Source organism: Trichosurus vulpecula, chromosome 2 (assembly GCF_011100635.1).
Source record: "Trichosurus vulpecula isolate mTriVul1 chromosome 2, mTriVul1.pri, whole genome shotgun sequence".
Classification (NCBI taxonomy): Eukaryota; Metazoa; Chordata; class Mammalia; order Diprotodontia; family Phalangeridae; genus Trichosurus; species Trichosurus vulpecula.
The window spans coordinates 12,492,900-12,511,099 of record NC_050574.1 but is presented as its reverse complement, the minus strand read 5'-3'; the positions used below and the strand labels follow the sequence as shown (position 1 = coordinate 12,511,099).

General features: G+C 39.0%; 1 protein-coding gene across 1 annotated transcript in view; it reads right to left on the bottom strand.

The window, feature by feature from the left end:
* LOC118837692 (zinc finger protein 665-like) overlaps positions 1 to 18,200 on the bottom strand; it is a 40,437-nt gene that overhangs the window by 18,231 nt on the left and 4,006 nt on the right. Inside the window, exon 2 of the mRNA XM_036744734.1 lies at positions 13,115 to 13,193. The gene's annotated coding sequence lies outside the window, so the exon portion shown is untranslated. The remainder of the gene's footprint in view (positions 1 to 13,114; positions 13,194 to 18,200) is intronic.

Genomic DNA, 18,200 nt, shown 5'->3' with positions numbered 1-18,200 from the left:
TGTTCCTCCTCCTGCCTCCTCTGACTTCTAATTTTCTCCTTTATCTTCAAGCATCAGGGCCAAGTCCTCTGTGGTGTCAGTCACACCCTCCTCACTGTTTCCTTGACCTTCTATGTATTTGTTGTTCAGTTATTCAGTCGTGTCCCACTCTTTGGGACCTCAGGGACAAGTTTTCTCAGCAAAGATCGTGGAGGGTTTGGCCATTTCCTTCTCCAGGTTCTAAATTGATCCAAGTCCTGCTTCCCCACCCTCACGCCTGCCCAGCTAGAGGGCCAGAAATTGCTCCAGCATCAACCACCTCAGGTTCTGCTCCTTCCCATACATGTCTGCTGGGAATCCAGATGAAAGGGCCATTAAGACATCACCGGGCTATGGTGCGGCTCACCCACTGCCTCCTTCCTCCCCACCTTTTTCCCTCCCTCAGAGGTAGAGGCAATAGCATAAGCCTTGGAGGAAGACCCAACTTCCGATCCCCCCACAGACACTAGCTGTGTGTTCCTGGACAAGTCACGTACCTTCTGCTGCTTCAGTTTCCCATCTGTAAAATGAGGAGTTTGGACGTGATGGACTCTAAAGCCCCTGCTAGCCCCAAATCTACGTTCTTATGATCCACTGGTATATAACTTAATGAAGCAATGTAGGCTCTGTTGCTCACACAGAGAGAGCAGGAGGATGAGAAAATGAGAGAAATAGAAAACCTATGTTTAAAAGTCTTGTTCTAATGCCATCACCACGAAGGCTCTTCTCCTTGTGGGGCTGAGGCCCAGCCAGTGCCCCGGGGCCCTGAGAGCTCCTGGAGCAGACCCAGACTCCAAGGCTCTGCTTCGCAGACGTGCACATGCTCTCCTCAAACACTTGTGCACGCTTCACTCCTCATCCCCGGCCAAACCCCAGCACTGGTGCAGAGCCGGCTCCGGGACTGAGCTCAAGGATTGATACTCAGGGCTCGCAGGTACTGCCTTTCTTGTTTTCCCTCACTGTGAGCGAGCCCAAACAGACTTCTGACAACCCCATCTGCAGTCCTGAAGAGCCCCAGACCCCTCCCACAAACCCCTATTCTGATGTGCATACACACTGCAGCACATTCACACAGCTGAGGGGGAACCCTGGCCCCTTTACATTAACCCGCGTGCACACACATTCCAGCCCAGCCCTCTTACACTCACATGCGTAAACACACACACACTCCAGTTCAGTGTCCCTTTTACTAACATGCATTAACATATACGGCCCATTACATTAACCTGCTTGCACATACATTCCAACCCAGTCCTCTTAAACTCACATGCATGAACACACACAAACTCCAGCTCAGCCCCCCTGCACTAACATGGATGCTGTACACACACTCCAGCTCAGCCCCCTTGCACTAACATTTATGCTGCACACACACACTCCAGCTCAGTCCCCTTGCACTAACATGCATGCGTACACATTCCAGGCTGGCCCCATTTACACTGATATGCTTGCCCACCTCTAGCTCAATCCCCTTGCACTAACATGTACTCACATACACATATACAGCCCAGCCCCTCTTATACTACAACCACACATACTCACAGACACCACCCACCCCAGCCTAGGTCATCAGTGCCTTGCACAGGACCCATGGGCTACGCGTGTGCACGCCCACACTCACCTGCCAGCTCCAGAGGAGCTGCGCTGACAATGGCCCAGTCCCATACCCCACAGAGATGCGTCAACTACACTGAGCTTCTGAACTACAACTCCCAGAATCCCTCAGGCTCTTCAGAAATGGGAATGAGTGGGAGGGGAATCAGGGTTTGCAAGGTCTGGTCCCAAGAGCCACATGAAGGATTCTGGGAAATGTAGTCCAGAGATTTCATCCCCCTCTGCAGGTGTGGCTTTTTGGAGTCAGTTTCAAGGAACAATTATTCAAGCTGACTGATCTTGTCCTGCCACGCCTCCCCTTTGGATCATCCCCACTATCCACTGCCTGCCCTCCTGCACAGGTGGTGCTAATTAAGAAATAAAAAGGTCGACCAGTGGAACACATTAGGTACACAATATACACAAACTGGTAAGACTCATCTTCCTGAGTTCAAATCTGGCTGCAGACACTTACTAGCTGAGTGGCCTTGGGAAAGTCATTTAACCTGGCCTGCCTCAGTTTCCCCACCTGCAAAATGAGCTGGTGAAGGAATTAACAAACCACTCCAGTATTTTTGCCAAGAAAACCCCAAATGGGGTCATGAAGAGTCAGATACAACTGAAAAATAACTCAACAACAAAAGAAAACACAAATGAGCACAGTAGCCTCATTTTTATTCATCAAAAGATCCCAGATATTGAGTCAAGAACTCATTATTTGCTGAAACTTTTGGGAAAAGAGGAAAGCATTCTGGCAACAGCTAGATATAGACCAATATCTCATACTACGTACCAAGACAAGTTCCAAATGGGTACATGATTTAGACATAAAAGCTGACATCATAAACGAATTAGAGGAGCAAGGAAGAAATTGTGTTAGATTTAAGGTCAAGGGACGACCAGACAATAGGGATGGCAAAATGGACAGCTTATTATATACAATTAAAATTTTCTTACTCAAATAATGGCAACATAGCTTAAATTAGAAAAGAATTAAGAAACTGAGAAAAGGCTTTTGCAGCTAATTTTTCTAATAAAGGTTTCATTTCTTAGATGCATAGGAAATTAATTAAAATTTATAAGAAAAAGAGCCAGTCCTTAGTTGACAAATGGTCAAAAAATATAAATAGACAGTATTCAGTGGAAGAAGTCAAAGCTGTCACTAGCCATATGAAAAAAATGCACAAAATCTTACACAGCTAGGAAATGTTTGAGGCTGGATATGAACCCAGGACTTTCTGATCTCAGGCCCATTGGGCCAAATGGAGGGCAGAGTTGGTGATAAGATCATGAGATGCACTAGTCTTCAGGAATAAGAGACCATTGCTGTTGCTGTTTCTGACTCTATCCCTCCCAAGAACTCCCTGCCATGTCTGATAATCTGTGCCTCCTCTGGCCTTAAAGTTACCTAGAATTACAGGCTTGGCCTCTTTCAGCACATTAATGATGAAGGTCTCCATGTCTGCATAAATTTTTCCTTTGACCCATCGTGGTGGGAGTGTATGCACTGATGATGGTGGCATGGCATGGCGCTTTCCTGCTGCTGTCATGAGCCTGTCATTCACTCCTTTTGTGGGGCATACAAGCCTAGATTAGTTTTGATTGTGAAAATTATGCCAGCTTCATGATGCTACCTATCATTGTGGCTACTCCGGAAAAAAATGTGTAACCAGTAACGACTTCAGAAAGCTAGACCTCATTGGCCAGCCTTGTTTCACTCAGGGTTGCAATTTGGATGCAATGTCTGTTTAGTGTTCTTTCAATAAGAGCTGTTTCAGGTCTACTAGATTTTGTGTGGTCCATAAGCGTGTGCACATTCCATATATTGGTAGTGAGTGGAATCATTTTTGCAAATTGTATATTTTGTATATTTTTTCCAATTTTTTAAAAAAATTTATTTTAAAGTTTTGAGTTTCAACTTCTATCCTCCCCTCCCCTCTCCCTTTCCCCTCTCCCCATCTGATATATGTTATAAATGTGCAACTATATAAAATATTTCTATGTTAGTTATTTTATACAAGAAGACTTGAATAAAAGGGAAAAATGAAAGTGAAAAATAGCATGCTTCAGGCTGTATTCAATCAATAACAGTTCTTTCTCTGGAGGTGGATAGTATGTTTCATCATTAGTTCTTTGGGATTGTCTTGGATCACTGTATTGCTGAGAATATTTAAGCCATTCACAGTTCTTCATTGAACAATATTATTGTTACTGTGTACAATGTTCTCCTGGCTCTGTTCACTTCATTATGCATCAGTTCATATAAGTCTTTTCAGGTTTTTCTGAAATTGTACTGTTATTTCTTACAGCACAATAATATTCCATTGCAATCATATACCATAGCTTGTTTAGCCATTCTCCAATTGATGGGCATCCTTCTGATTTCCAATTCTTAGCCACCATGGAAAGAGCTGCCATAAATATTTTTATATAAATAGGTACTTTTCCCTTTTTTTGGATGTCTTTGGGATATAGACCTAGTTGTGGTATTGCTGGATTGTGGGTATGCACAATTTTATAGCTCTTTGTGACACAGTTCCAAATTGCTCTCCAGAATGGTTGAATCAGTTCACAATTCCATTGTATATTTTTTTGGTGTTTCAACGGCAGAGTAGGATCTCTACCTGCCACAGTAAGCAGGCCATAGTTAGGTTCAGGGCTGGGGAACCTGTGGCCTCGAGGCCACATGTAGCCTTCCAGGTCCTCAACTATGGCCCTTTGACTGAATCCAAACTTCACAGAACAAATCCCCTTAATAAAAGGATTTGTTCTGTAAAACTTAGACCCTATGGCCTGGACCTGCTGCGTGAATGGTTGTAAATATAGTTCCCAGTGTATCTACACCTGCTGCTTTGCCACTTGCCTGTCCCTAGAGGACTTTGAGGTAAGTAAAAATGGCACAGGGGAATGGGTGATGTCTTTTGGATTTAAGTGAGGCAGAGCTGCATGAAGTTGTCAGCCTCACTCTCTCTTCCACAGTCACTGAAGTTCAGTGGCAAAACGAAAGTCAAGATGCCTGGCCCAGGACGCTGTGGATGACCTTGGTGTTTTCAATGTCTAACCAAGCTCTTAAGTGTCTGCTTCCACCACCTTCATGGCCCGTTGGAACAAATTGTTCTCATCTAATCATTCCACTGGGGGAGGTCTTCACATCCTTGGGGCAGACACCCCCCATTCACTGGTGGGTTTGAGGCCTGTTGGTCACCCTCAACTGGTTTAGCTCATCTGCCTATGTGGTTTACCAGGGTGTGGCTGCTACACATGCTGTAGCTTCTTGGAGCCACAGATGAGAGTTGGTTGGTATGAGGACACCAAAGGTGGAAAGCAGCCCTCAAAAAGGCTCAAGAGACCTCACGCCAGAGGTCCTAGTCTTCCCTAAACACTCATATATGTGACCTGGCATATAGTGGAATCTTAATATTCACTGGATTGGATCTTCTGCCCCAGCACATTCCCTCCCCATTATCCTCACTTTTTCACTAATTAAATTTTCATTCCATGTCTACTTGCTCCTTTCCTACTGACACAAATAAAGCCATGTCTCCCAAGTGCTAAATACCTAGAGGTGGCTATCTACAATTGTTGTCTCCAACTCTTTTCCTTTTCCTTCCTTTGAAAACTCTCTGTATTCTGGCCCCAAATTCATTGTTCAATTAAAACGGTTCTCTGCAGAGTTATGAATCATCTCCAAAAGGCTAAATGCAATGGCCTTTCCTCAATCCCCATTCTTCTTGACCTCTCTGCTGCCTTTGGCAGTTAATCACCCCCTTTTTCAGGGATACACTCTAGGTTTTGTTGACACTACTCTCTCCTGGTTCTCCTCCTCCCATGTCCATAAATAAACTCATTAGCTTTCTCTCAATCCTCCAATCTTCTATGCAAGGTAGCAATCATCCTCCCAATCATCCAGGCTTATAACCTAAATGTCACCCACTCCTCACCATCTCTCACACACCCAACCCCCACCCCCATTTCATTCTTATGGAATGTCCTTTTGATTCTATTTTGGTAGCCTCTTTTGCATACACCCCCATCTTCCCCAACATTGCCACTTTCTTGGTTCAGGCCCCTACCACTTCTCACCCATGGTCTGTGTCACTGCTTCAGATCTCCTTCCAGTCCATTCACTCCTCCATGCAGCTGGCAAATGCACTTTCCTAATAAAGCACACTTCTGACCATGTCACTGCCTACTCAATAAAGTCCTATCACCAAGATCCAATATAAAATCCTGTTTGGTTGCTTAAAGCCCTTCATTATCTCCTCCTTTCCAGTCTTCTTTCCATCCTCCCCCACCATGTGACAATCCAGTGGTACAGGCCTCCTTTCTGTCCTTAAACAGGGCCCTGCATGTGTCTTCCCTTTTCCCTGATCCCTGGAATGTTCAGCCTGGCTTCCCTCGAGTCTGAGCAAAACCCCCACTTTCAACAATAAGCCTCTTCAGATGGAGAGAAGATGGTGTAGTATAGGAAGCAACCCAGCTTAACTCTTCCAACATTCCTCTCCAAACAACTTTAAAATAATGTGTCAAATCTAATTCTCAAGCTGGAGAACCAAGTAATGGTTGGAGTGAGACATTTGTCTAACCCAAGACCAGCAGGGAGGTCTGTGTCACCAGGGTGGAGGCCAACCCAGAGTGTCAGCCTGGCAGCACAGCAGTGGGTGATCAAGGGAGTTACAACGGCAGCAGTTTTAGGAACTCGCAGCCCAGAGACATTCCAGGGCAGAGGGGGGTGCTAGTGCTTGACGCTTTGGGGGAGCAGGGTCTCTCCTGGGAAAAGACTAGAGTATAGATCAGGAGAGCGGTAACCACAACTTTCCTTGGATCGTATCACTTTGGGAACACCAAAAACTTACGGACCTCCAGAACTAGCTCTGAAAATAGCGGCATGAAAAAGTCTGAAGCTTGGCACAGTGTTTCCACCCACCCCAGTAAACAGAGCCCAATTTTAACGTAAAGTTCAAAGTGAAGTAACAGACTGGAAAAATGAGCAAATAAACAAAAATGAACTTGACCATAAAAAGCTACTATGGTAACAGAGAAGATCAAGACACAAACTTCACAGGACGTTGTTGGCCTTTATGTTGGTGTTTAGTTGTTTCAGTCAGGTTTGACTGTTTGTAACCCCATATTGGGTTTTCTTGGCAGAGATACTAAGTGGTTTGCCATTTCCTTCTCCAGCTCATTTTATCCTGGGTCATTTCCAGTCATCCTGGTGAATATCAGGCCACTGGACTCAGATGGCTCTGGAGGAGAAAGTGAGGCTGGTGACCTTGCACAGCCCTCACTGAAATCAAAGTCAACTGCGAGTCGTGTCATCATTTCTCTGATGCCACGGTCCTCTTTGAAAATAAAGGGCAAACACAACAGATAAGGAAACTGTGGCAAACAGGGTTAAATGACTTGCCCAGGGTCACACAGATAGTAAATGTCTGAGGTCAGATGAGTCTTCCTGACTTCAGACTCAGCACTACCCACTGCTCCACTTAGCTGCCTGACATGAAAATAGCTACAAGTAAAACATTAAAGAAAAATGTAAACTGGACAACAAGAATTCCTGGAAGAGTTAAAGGAGATAAGTAATAGTACAGGAAAACTTGGGAAAAGAAACAAGAGGAGTGGCATTCTGGGAAGATGGTAGAGCAGGTCAGAAATGTGTAGACTCTCCAGATTTCCTCCACAAAGAACAAAATTCGTCATGAAATTAACATAGAGCAACAAAAATAAAAGCGAAAAGCAGTCGTCCTCCTAAGACAACTTGAGAGGACCTCAGAAAAGACAGGACTTCTAGGGGCTGAGGGTTGGTCTGAGTGAAGTGTAGACACCTCCACTGAATCAACAAACAGCAGGCTTTGGAGTAGCTCTGTCAATAAGCAGACTAGGCCTCAAGAAATTTCACCTCAGGAACATTTACCTTACAAACTTTCATTTAAGGAACAGCAGACAGCTGAGTGGGAGAAGACTGAAGGATCCCATGCCCCCCTCCCCCTCCGAAATCCAGGCCTAGCAGTGCTGAACACAAGTGATCCTGGACTGCAACTGTGGGCAAGGAGGAGCAAACATACACTTAGTGACTGTGGTACTGCAAAGAGTAAGAACATTTTTGGCATGGCACAGCTGGGGGACCTAACGGTGGCTTTGGAGAGGTGAGGAGTCCCTGAGGTTGAACCCCTAAGCAGAAATCAGAAAACAACAGTCAGGAGGACCTGAGGTTTTGGGCAACATTACCCACAATTTGGGATTAAAACTTGATAACAATAAGCTGCTAAAAAGAAAATAAAACAAACTGAAAATAAAAATGAATAAGCAAAGGAAAAAGAACCCAACCGTAGATAGCTACTTTGGTATAACAGAAGATCTGGGCTGATACTCAGAGGAAGATAACGGGGTGAATAAAACCACTCCTATCCCAAAGAGTAATATAAAATGGTCACAGGCCCAAAAAGAATTCTTGGAAGAACTTAAAAAGGAATTCAAATATCAAATAAGAGAAACTCAGGAAAAGTTAGGGGAAAAAAATAAAATCAATCCAAGAAAATTATGAAAAAAAAGTTAATCAACTGGAAAGAGATACAAAATTTTAAGGAAGAAAATAAGTCCTTGAAAGTTAAGAACTGGGCAAGAGGAATCAAATGACATTATAAGACACCAAGAAATAATAAAACTAAAAAAAGTAGAAGAGAATCTAAAAAATCTCATTAGAAAAACAAGGTATTTTGAAAACAGATTGAGGAGAGACAATATAAGAATTGTCAGACTACCTGAAATTTATGATAAAAAAAAAAAGAATGTGGATACAATATCACAAGAAATAGTTAAGGAAAATTTCCCTGAAGTTCTATAACAAGAGGATAAAGTAGAAATAGAAAAAAACATATACTATTCACCACCTGAAAGAGATCCCAGGAAGAAAACTTACAGGAATGTCACAGCCAAGTTTCAAAATTTCCAGGTTAAGGAGAAAATATTGCAAGCAACAAGAAAAAAAGAATTTAAATACTGTGGAAAAACAGGATTTCATTAAGACCTAGCAGCTTCCACTCTAAAAAGCCCCGTAGGTCTTGGAATATCATATTTTGAAGAATAAAAGAGTTGTGGTTGGGTCCAAAGATAACTTACCCAGCAAAGCTGAGCATAATCCTAAATGCAAAAAAATGGGCATCTAACGAACTGAAAGACTTTCAAGTATTTGTAGCAAAAAGACCAAAACTGAATGGAAAATTTGATCCAGAAGAAATATAAGGAAAACATTAAGGACTAATTATAAGGCACTCATTAAGGTCAAACTGTTTACTTATTATATATGAAAATGTTATCAGTGTTCTTAAAACTATCATCATTACTAAGGTAGTTTGAGAGGAGGACTGGGGCTGAATTGTGTATGATGGGGTGATTCTAAAAAACAAAATTGGGTAGGAAAAGGTAAAAAGGAGCAATTATCTCATCAAATGGGGTGTGAAAGGAAGAACTAATACAGAGGAAGCAGGTAGGGGTGGAGGACTGGTAATGTTGGAACCTTACTCTCATCTGGGTTAAAGAGGAAACAACATGTACATCTGGAGAGGCTTAGAAGTCTTCTGAATATTTAGAGATGTGAGAAAACTGAGGGAAAGGTTGAGGGAGGGACTTTCACAAGGGTGTATAGATTAAGATTAGGAGGATGGTGGGGGAGAAGATTAGAGAGCGACTTTTAGAGGAATAAGGAATAAGTGGATAAGGGGAGAAGATAAGGTAATTGGGATAGAGTTAAAAGAGAGGCTGAAAAACAAAACCGTGAGTAAAAATAAGGGGTAGAGAACTTCAAAAATATTAATTATAACTTTGAATGTGAATGTGATGAACTCACCCATAAAATGGAAATGGACAGCAGAATGGATTAAAAATCAGAATCCAACAACATGTTTATAAGAAACACATTTAAGAATGAAAGATTTAACAGAGTTAAATGGAGTTTAACAGAGTTAAAATGGAAGGTTGGAGTAGAATTTATCATGCTTCAGCTGATGCCAAAAAACACAGGGGTAGCAATTATGATCTCAGATAAAGTTATGGCTAAAATAGATTTAATTAAAAGAGACAAACAGGGTAGCTATATTTTGATAGAAGGTACTATTGACAATGAAGCAATAGCAATACTGAACATATATGCACCAAATAACTATATGCATCTAACTTTTAAAAAGAAAAGTTAACTGAATTACAGGTGGAGATAGGTAACAGTACTATAATAGTAGGACACTTTAATCTTCCCTTCTCAGAACTTCCCCTCTCAGAAAAAATAAATGAGAAAGAAGCTAAGTAAATGAATAGAATTTTAGATAAGCTAAATATGATAGATATCTGGAGAGAACTGAATGGAAATAGAAAGGAATATACCTTTTTCCCAGTGGTTCATGGTAACTTTACAAAGATTGATCATATATTAGTACATAAAATTTTTATAGTTAAAAGCAGAAAAGCAGAAATATTTAAAGTATTCTTTTCAGATAGTAATGCAATAAAAATCACATATAATAATAGACAATGGAAAAATAGATTAAAAACTAATTGGAAATTAAACAACCTAATCTTAAAGAATGAGTGAATTAAAGAACAAATCATAGAAACAATCAATAATTTCTTTAAGGAGAATGACAATAATGAGATAATAATAATATTAAAACCTATGGTATATAGCAAAAGCAATGATTAGAGGAAAATTTATATCATTAAATATTTACATCAATAAAACAGAGAAAGCAGACTATGCAATTTAAAAACTAAAGGACACATTAAAAATCCTGAATTAAACACTAAATTGAGAATCCTAAAAATTAAAGGCGAGATTAATAAAAGGGAAAGTAAAAAACCATTGAATTAATCAATAAAACTAGAAGTTGGTTTTATGAAATAAACCCCCCCAAACAAAAGAGATAAACAGTTGGTTAATTTGATTAAAAAAGAAGAAAACCAAATCACTAGTATCAAAAATGAAAAGAATGACTATACCACTAATGAAGATGAAATTAAAGCTACAATTGCTTTAAGACTTATTTTGCCCAATTATATGCCAATAAATTTAACAATTTAAATGAAATGAAAAATATTTACAAAATATTAGAATTAGAATTAGGATTTCTAAATTTTACCAAGATAGCAAGAAGAGATAGAGAAATTCCATTTAAAAATAACTCCAAGCAGTATAAAATATTTGAGAGTTGGGGCAGCTAGGTGGCGCAGTGAGTAGAGCACTGGCCCTGGAGTCAGGAGGACCTGAGTTCAAATCCGGCCTCAGACACATGACACACTTACTAGCTGTGTGACCTTGGGCAAGTCACTTAACCCCAATTGCCCTGCTTTCCCCCTGCAAAAAAAAAAAAAAAAGAAGTGGAGAGGAGTTTGACACTTTGAGCATATGAAAAGCAAAGGACGAAAAATTAACCCTGCAAAGATTCAAGGGCCAGCTCAACTGTAAAATTTTGGGGTATACAATGGAATAAGAGGCTACAATAAATTCTCTCACAAGCCCGACAAAAGATTCAAGATTTTCCTATCCCCACCAATAAGAAAGAGGCCCAAAAGTTCATAGGACTATTTGGATATCGGAGACACCACATTCCACATTTGGGACAGATTTTGAAACCCGTATATAAAGTTACTAGGAAAAAATATGAATTTGATTGAGGACTTGAACAGAGTAAAGCTTCTGAAGAAGCCAAGGCTGCTACACAATTGGCTTTAGATTTACGGCCTATGCAAAATGGCCTGGCGGAATTACAAGTGACTGTACAAGATGACTATGCAAACTGAAGTTTATGGCAAAAACAACAAACCCAAAATGTATCCTTAGGATTTTGGTCTAAGAAACTTCTTTCATCTAGAGTTCAATATACACCTTCTGAAAAGGAGTTGTTAGATGCATACTGAGCTTTGGTAGAGACTTGAACAACTGACTCTGGGCCATGAAGTAATATTAAGGCCTGGAATCCCGATTATGATCTGGGTAATGAGTACCCCAGCATCTCACAGAATTGGACATGCACAAGATGGAAATGGTATATGGTCAAAAACAGGCAAGGAGTCAGCTAGGATTTGTAAGCGTTTGTGGGAAGGCCCCAGCATGGGGGAAGGCTAATGGGATGGCGAGGCTCCATGCTGTGAGATTGTGTTTTAAGTTCCTTGCTGCTATGATGAAGTGGGCTTACTGGTTTTGGAATTTGGTTGCTGCTTGGATGGATTGGACTTACTGCTTTAGGGATTTGGTTCTCTGGTGTCTGAATAAATGTTTTACTTCTTCTGCCTTCTATATGGAAAGTCTTACATTTTGTGATACATAACTACACAGGCACATTCACAATTATCATCAATATTGTGACTATTGCCTGCTGATACAAGGAGACAAGTGAGACAAAGGGGAAATGAAACATTTGTGCTAGGCTCATTATGGCTGACCAAAGTGACCTTCCTGGAAAAAGCACAATCCAAATTGTAGTTTTGACAAGGGTTGACACAAATAAGCCTTACACTGTAGCAGGCTTCCCATATGCTTGTGTCCCTCTCCCAATGTGTTCAGGAGATTTAGACATTAATTAGGAACTGGAGCTAATGCTTTTGGGAAACACTGTCGGGAGAGCAGGGGAATGGAAGCCATTTGGGCACAGGTGCTAAGAGTGTTTGATACCTGAATTAAATATTTGTTATTACTGTGCTATTCTATTTTTATTAAAAATCTTTGCTTAAAAAAAAACAAGCCTTTTCCAAGTCATTCTTAATCTTAGAGTCTTCCCTCTCTTGATTAACTCCCATTTATCTAGGTTTTTAGCAGGATACTACATAGTTGTGTGTCTGGACTGCCTGAAAGCCATAATCAAAAAAGTACCTAGACATCATATTTCAAAACATTGTTAAGGAAAGCTGTCCAATCTTAGATCCAAAAGGTAAAATAGAAATAGAAAGGATCCACCAATCCTGGAAGAAATCCCAAAATGAAAATTCCCAGGAATATTATAGCTCTAGGTCAAAGAGAAAATACAGAAAACAGCCAGAAAGAAACATTTAATGTTTCTACACTGTCCACTACACTATGAACTCTTGAGAGCAAGGGCTGTCCCTTGCCTATCCATGGAACTTAGGAAAATGTCTGAAACATAGTAGGTGCTTAATAAATGATTGTTGACTTCCAAAAAGTATAGGAAAGATCTCATATAGTACAGCCATAGCCCTTCTGTGAATGCTTTCAAGAGACTTTCACGCCCCAAAGTTCTAAACAATGACTTCTCATAGGATCATGGATTTATCACAAGCAGGGAAATGAAAGGCCTTGGAGTTCAACCTCCCTGATTTCACAGATGGGGAAACTGAGGCGCAGAGGTTCAATGACTTGCCCAGGATCACACTACTGAAGTGTCTAAAAAATAATTCCAATTCAGGTTTTCTTGACCCCAAATTTAATACTCCCTGCTCTACAGCACATCAATATTTCTGATGATAACAGGACTTGTTAACCTGCTTTCATCTCACTCACCTAGAGAGGAGATCTTTTGGCTCCAACATCCAAGATTCCTCAAAACTGGAGATCAAATCTTCTCTGAGAACTGGAATTCCTGGAAATGGGGAATAAGGAACAGATGAGGATGGAGAGAAATTTATAATTTATTCCTCTTTAAGGAAAGGGGACAGGCAACCAAGGACAACATCGTGGTTCCCAGTAATCTTCAAGGATGGCTGATATGGTATTTACTGTTGGGAACTTGGGAGTAGGGAAGAGAATTAAAAAATTCTGTCTTTGACTGCCTTCTTCATAGAAGGATGGGCACACTCCCTAGCTTCCATTATCTGGAAATTAGAGCCAAGCAGTAGTTCAGTGATGAGAGTCTTGGGCCTGGAGTCAGGAAGACTTGAGTTCAAATCTAGACACTTGGTAGTTGTGTGCTCCTGGGCAAATCACTTCACCTCTGTTTGCCTCAGTTTCCTCCATTTTAAAATGGGGATAATAGCACCAAACTCACGAGGATGTTGTGAGGATCAAACGCAATCACCGAACTGTAATCATTGGATCAAGATGTTACAAATGTTTGTATTCTTGCAGCATAGATGGTAGGTTCTTTGAAAACCATGAACATTAGGCATTTGGATTACAACTCATCTTGAAAACACCATGGACCATCACAAATGTTCTATAAAAACAGACCTTACATGGCCTCTTATTGCAGTGTTAATTCTTTTTTTCTGATTTTTAACTTATATTCTACTAATGTTGTTGTTCTTCTATCTGGATTTTCAAAGGAAATGGTTCACAAGCTGGTTGAATCATTCATTAAGAGTTTCTGTGGGAATCTAACCTGTGTGCCAATGATAGAAAAAAGAAAGTTGCGTTTAAAATGATCTTTTTCCTTGCATTGGTTGTTTTATATATAAACATAAATATATACTAGATGTCATTAGCCAATAGAAAGATAAATTTTTTATACAGTAGCTAGGTATAAATGCTAGCTATAATAGCATTTTGTTAGCTAGTTTGTGGGCTAAGAACAAAAAATAAATTTCCATCTCTCACCAGCAGAGCTTGGAAAATTCTCTTACCAAAAACCAAAAAGTAAAACTACCTAAGTCTCTTTAGAATCAGAGGTCAAAGTGGAAAAAGAAAGAATTCAATAGTCAGCTCTAGAAAGAAACTCCAAAATGAAAATTCCTAGGATCATCACAATCAAAATCCAGATCTTTAAGGTCAAAGGAAAAATATTGCAAGCTTCCAGAATGAAATTTAAACACTGAGAAACCATATTTAGGATTACACATAATTTAGCAAGGACCACTACAAAGGAGTAAAGACCTTGGAACATTCCAGAAAACAAAGGATATGGGCTTACAACCAAGAATAACTTACTCACAAAAAAGAAATATAATCCAATGAAGGGGGAAAATGGCTCTTGAATGAAACAAAGGGCTTCTGATCACTGCTAATGAAAAGGCCAGGATGTGGGGATTGTGGTAAGATGGCAGAAAATGGCCACCAAAAAAAAAAAAAAAAAACAACCCCAAACCCAAACAGGCAGGAAAATGCCTGGCTCTCCCAAACCCCTCCAAATAACTTAAAACATTGCCTCAAATTTAATTTTAGAGTGGCAGAAATAATAAAAAGTCAGAGCAAAACAGTTGTCCAGCCTTAGGCAGCTTAAGAGGATGTTAGGAGAGATCTGATCTACTGGGGTGGTAGTCTGACTTGAAGTAAAGTGCAGATACTGCTGTATCAACAAACAGGGGACTGTTTCATTATGATGGGATGATCCTAAAAATAAAATTGGGTGGAGAGAGGTAAAATGGAGCAAACTGTCTCATATAAAAGAGGTGTGAATGGAAGAACTTTTACCCTGGAGTGGAGGATGGGTAGCATGCGAAATTTGTTCTCATCAGAACTGGCTGAAAGAGGGAATAACATACACATCTAGTTGGGTATAAAAGTTTTAACCTACAGAGAAATAGGAGGGCATGGAGATAGGATAAGGGAAAGACTCTTAGAAGGGTGTGCAGATTAGGGAGGCAGAGGCCAGAAGAAAACTAGACTTCTGAAGAGGGATAAGGTAAAAAAGAGAAGGATAAACAATGGGGAAAATAGGATGGAGGGAAATAAACAACTAATAATTATAATTATAATATATAACATAATATATCAAAACCCAGAAACTGACAGTATGTTATATACAAGAAACACATTAAAAAAGGAGACACTGAGAGTAAAATAAAGGACTGGAGAAGAATTTGTTCTGCTTCAGCTGATGAAAAAAAAAAAAGCAGAGGCAGTAATCAAGACCTCAGACAAAAAAGCCAAAATAGACTTAATTAAAAGAGATAAGCGAGGAAACTATATTATGTTAAAAGGTACTATAGAAAATGAAGTAACATCAGTACAAACATGTATGCACAAAATGAGATAGCATCCAGTTTTATAAAGGAAAAGGTAAAACAATTGTAGGTGGAAATAGACAGCAAAACCACAATAGTGGGATATTTTAATTTTCCCATCTCAGAAGAACTAGATAAATCTAACCAAAAAATAAATAAGAAAGAAGTCAAGAAGATGAATAGAGTCTTAGACAGGATAGATATGATAGACATCTGGAGAGAAATGAATAGGAATAGAAAGGAATATACCTTCTTCTAAGCAGTATATGGCATCTCTGCAAAAACTTATCACATATTAGGGCATAAGAAATTTATAGTCAAATGCAGTAATATTAAATGCATCCTTTTCAGATCATAATGCAATAAAAATGACATTTAATAAGAGACCATGGGTTAAAAATTAATTGGAAACCAAATAATCTAATCTTAAAAAATGTTTGGGGTCAAAGAACAAATCATAGAAACAATAATTTCACTAAAGAGAATAATAACAATGACACAACATTTTAAAACTTGTGGGATGCAGCCAAAGCAATACTTAGCGGGAAATTTATATCTCTAAATGCATACACCAATAAAAGAGAGAAAAAAGAAAGATCAAAGAATTGGGCATGCAACTAAAAAAACTAGAAAAAGAACAAATTGAACATTGCCTATTAAATACCAAATTGGAAATCCTGAAAATTAAAGGTGAGAGTAATAAAAGTGATGTAAGAATAACACTGAATTAATAAACAAAATTGGGAGCTGGTTTTATGGAAAAAAATACAATAAAATATACCATTGTTAATATTATTTTTTTAAAAAGGCAGAAGAAAACCAAATCACTAGTATAAAAAACAAAAAGCGTGGTTACACCACTAATGAAGATGAAATTAAAGAAATCAGTAAGAGTTATTTTGTCCAACTATATGCCAATAAATTTAACAATCTAAATAAAACAGAATACCTACAAAAAATAACTACCTAGATTAATAGAAGAGGAAATAGAATATCTAATTAACCCTATTTTAGAAAAAGAAACTGAATAGGTCATAAATATACTTCCTAAGAAAAAAGCATCAGGACCAGATGAACTTGCAAGTGAAATCTTCCAAACATCTAGAGATCAACTAATTCCTATATTAAATAAATTATTTGGAATAATAGGCAAAGGAGTCTTGCCAAACTCCTTTTATAAAACAGATATGATACTGACAATTAAACCAGGAAGAATGAAAACAGGGAAAGAATATTACAGACCAATTTCACTAATGAATACTGATGCAAAAATCCCAAATAAAACACTAGTTAGGAGACTACAAAAAGATCTGACAAAGATTATATATTGTGACCAAGTGAGATTTATACCAAGAATGCAAGGCTGGCTCAATATAAGGAAAACTATTAATATAATTGATCATATCAATAACAAAACCAACAAAAATCATATGATTTGATGCAGAAAAATCTTTTGACAAAATACAACACTCGAGCTTGTTAAAAACACTTGAAAGCATAGGTATAAATGGATTTATCCTTAAAATAAAAAGCACCTCCGTAAAACCATTAGCAAGCATTATCTATAACAGGGATGAGCTAGAAGTCTTCCCAATAAGATTAGGAGTGAAGCAAGGATGCCCATGATTACCGCTATTATTTACTTTTGTACTAGAAATGCTAGCAACAGAAATAAGAGAAGAAAAAGAAACCAAAGGAATCAGAATTGGCAATGAAAAAATAGAACTATCTTTTTTGCCAATGATATGATGATATACTTGGAAAATTCTAGAGATTCAACTAAAATTTAATTGAAACAAGCATAAACATACTTGGAAGTATAACTGCAAAAACAAACCCAGGACCTATATAAACATAATTATAAAACATTTTTATACAAATAAAGTCAGATTTAAATAATTGAAAAAATATTAATTGTTCATAAGTGGGCTGAGCCAATATAACAAACATAACAATTCTACCTAATCTACATATTCAGTGCTATCCCAATTAAACTACCAAAAATTATTTTATTGAGCTAGATAAAATAAAATTCATTTTGAAGAATAAAAGGTCAAGAATATCAAAGGAATTAATGGGGAAAAACGTAAAGGAAGGAGGTCTAGCAGTACTAGATCCAAAACTGTAGTATAAGATGGTAATTACCAAAACTATCTGGTATTGTCTAAGGAATAAAATTATTTCTTAGGAGAAGGTATGTATTTTTTGTTGTTTGGTTGTTTCAGTCGTATCCCATTCTCCATGACCCCCATTTTGAGTTTTTTTGGCAAAGATACAGGAGTGGTTTGCCACTGCCTTCTCCAACTCATTTTACTGAGAAGGAACTAAAGCAAACCGGATTAAGTGTCTTGTCTGCAGTCACACAGGTAGTAAGTGGCTGAAGCCAGATTTGAATTTAGGAAGATGAGTATTCCTGATTTCAAGCTCAGTGCTCTACCCAATCTGCCACTTAGCTGCCCAGATTTCTTGTTGTATAGTTGTTTTCAGTTGTGTCCAACTCTTCGCGAGCCCATCTGGGGTTTTCTTGGCAAAGATGTTGGAGGGATTTGCCATTTCCTTCTTCAGCTCACTTTATAAAGAGAAATGGGGGTAAACAGGGTTAAGTCGCTTGCCTAGGGTCACACAGCTAGTGCCTGAGGCTGGATTTGAACTCAAAGATCAGCACTCTATCCACCATGCCACTTAGCTGCCCCACATATATAATATAC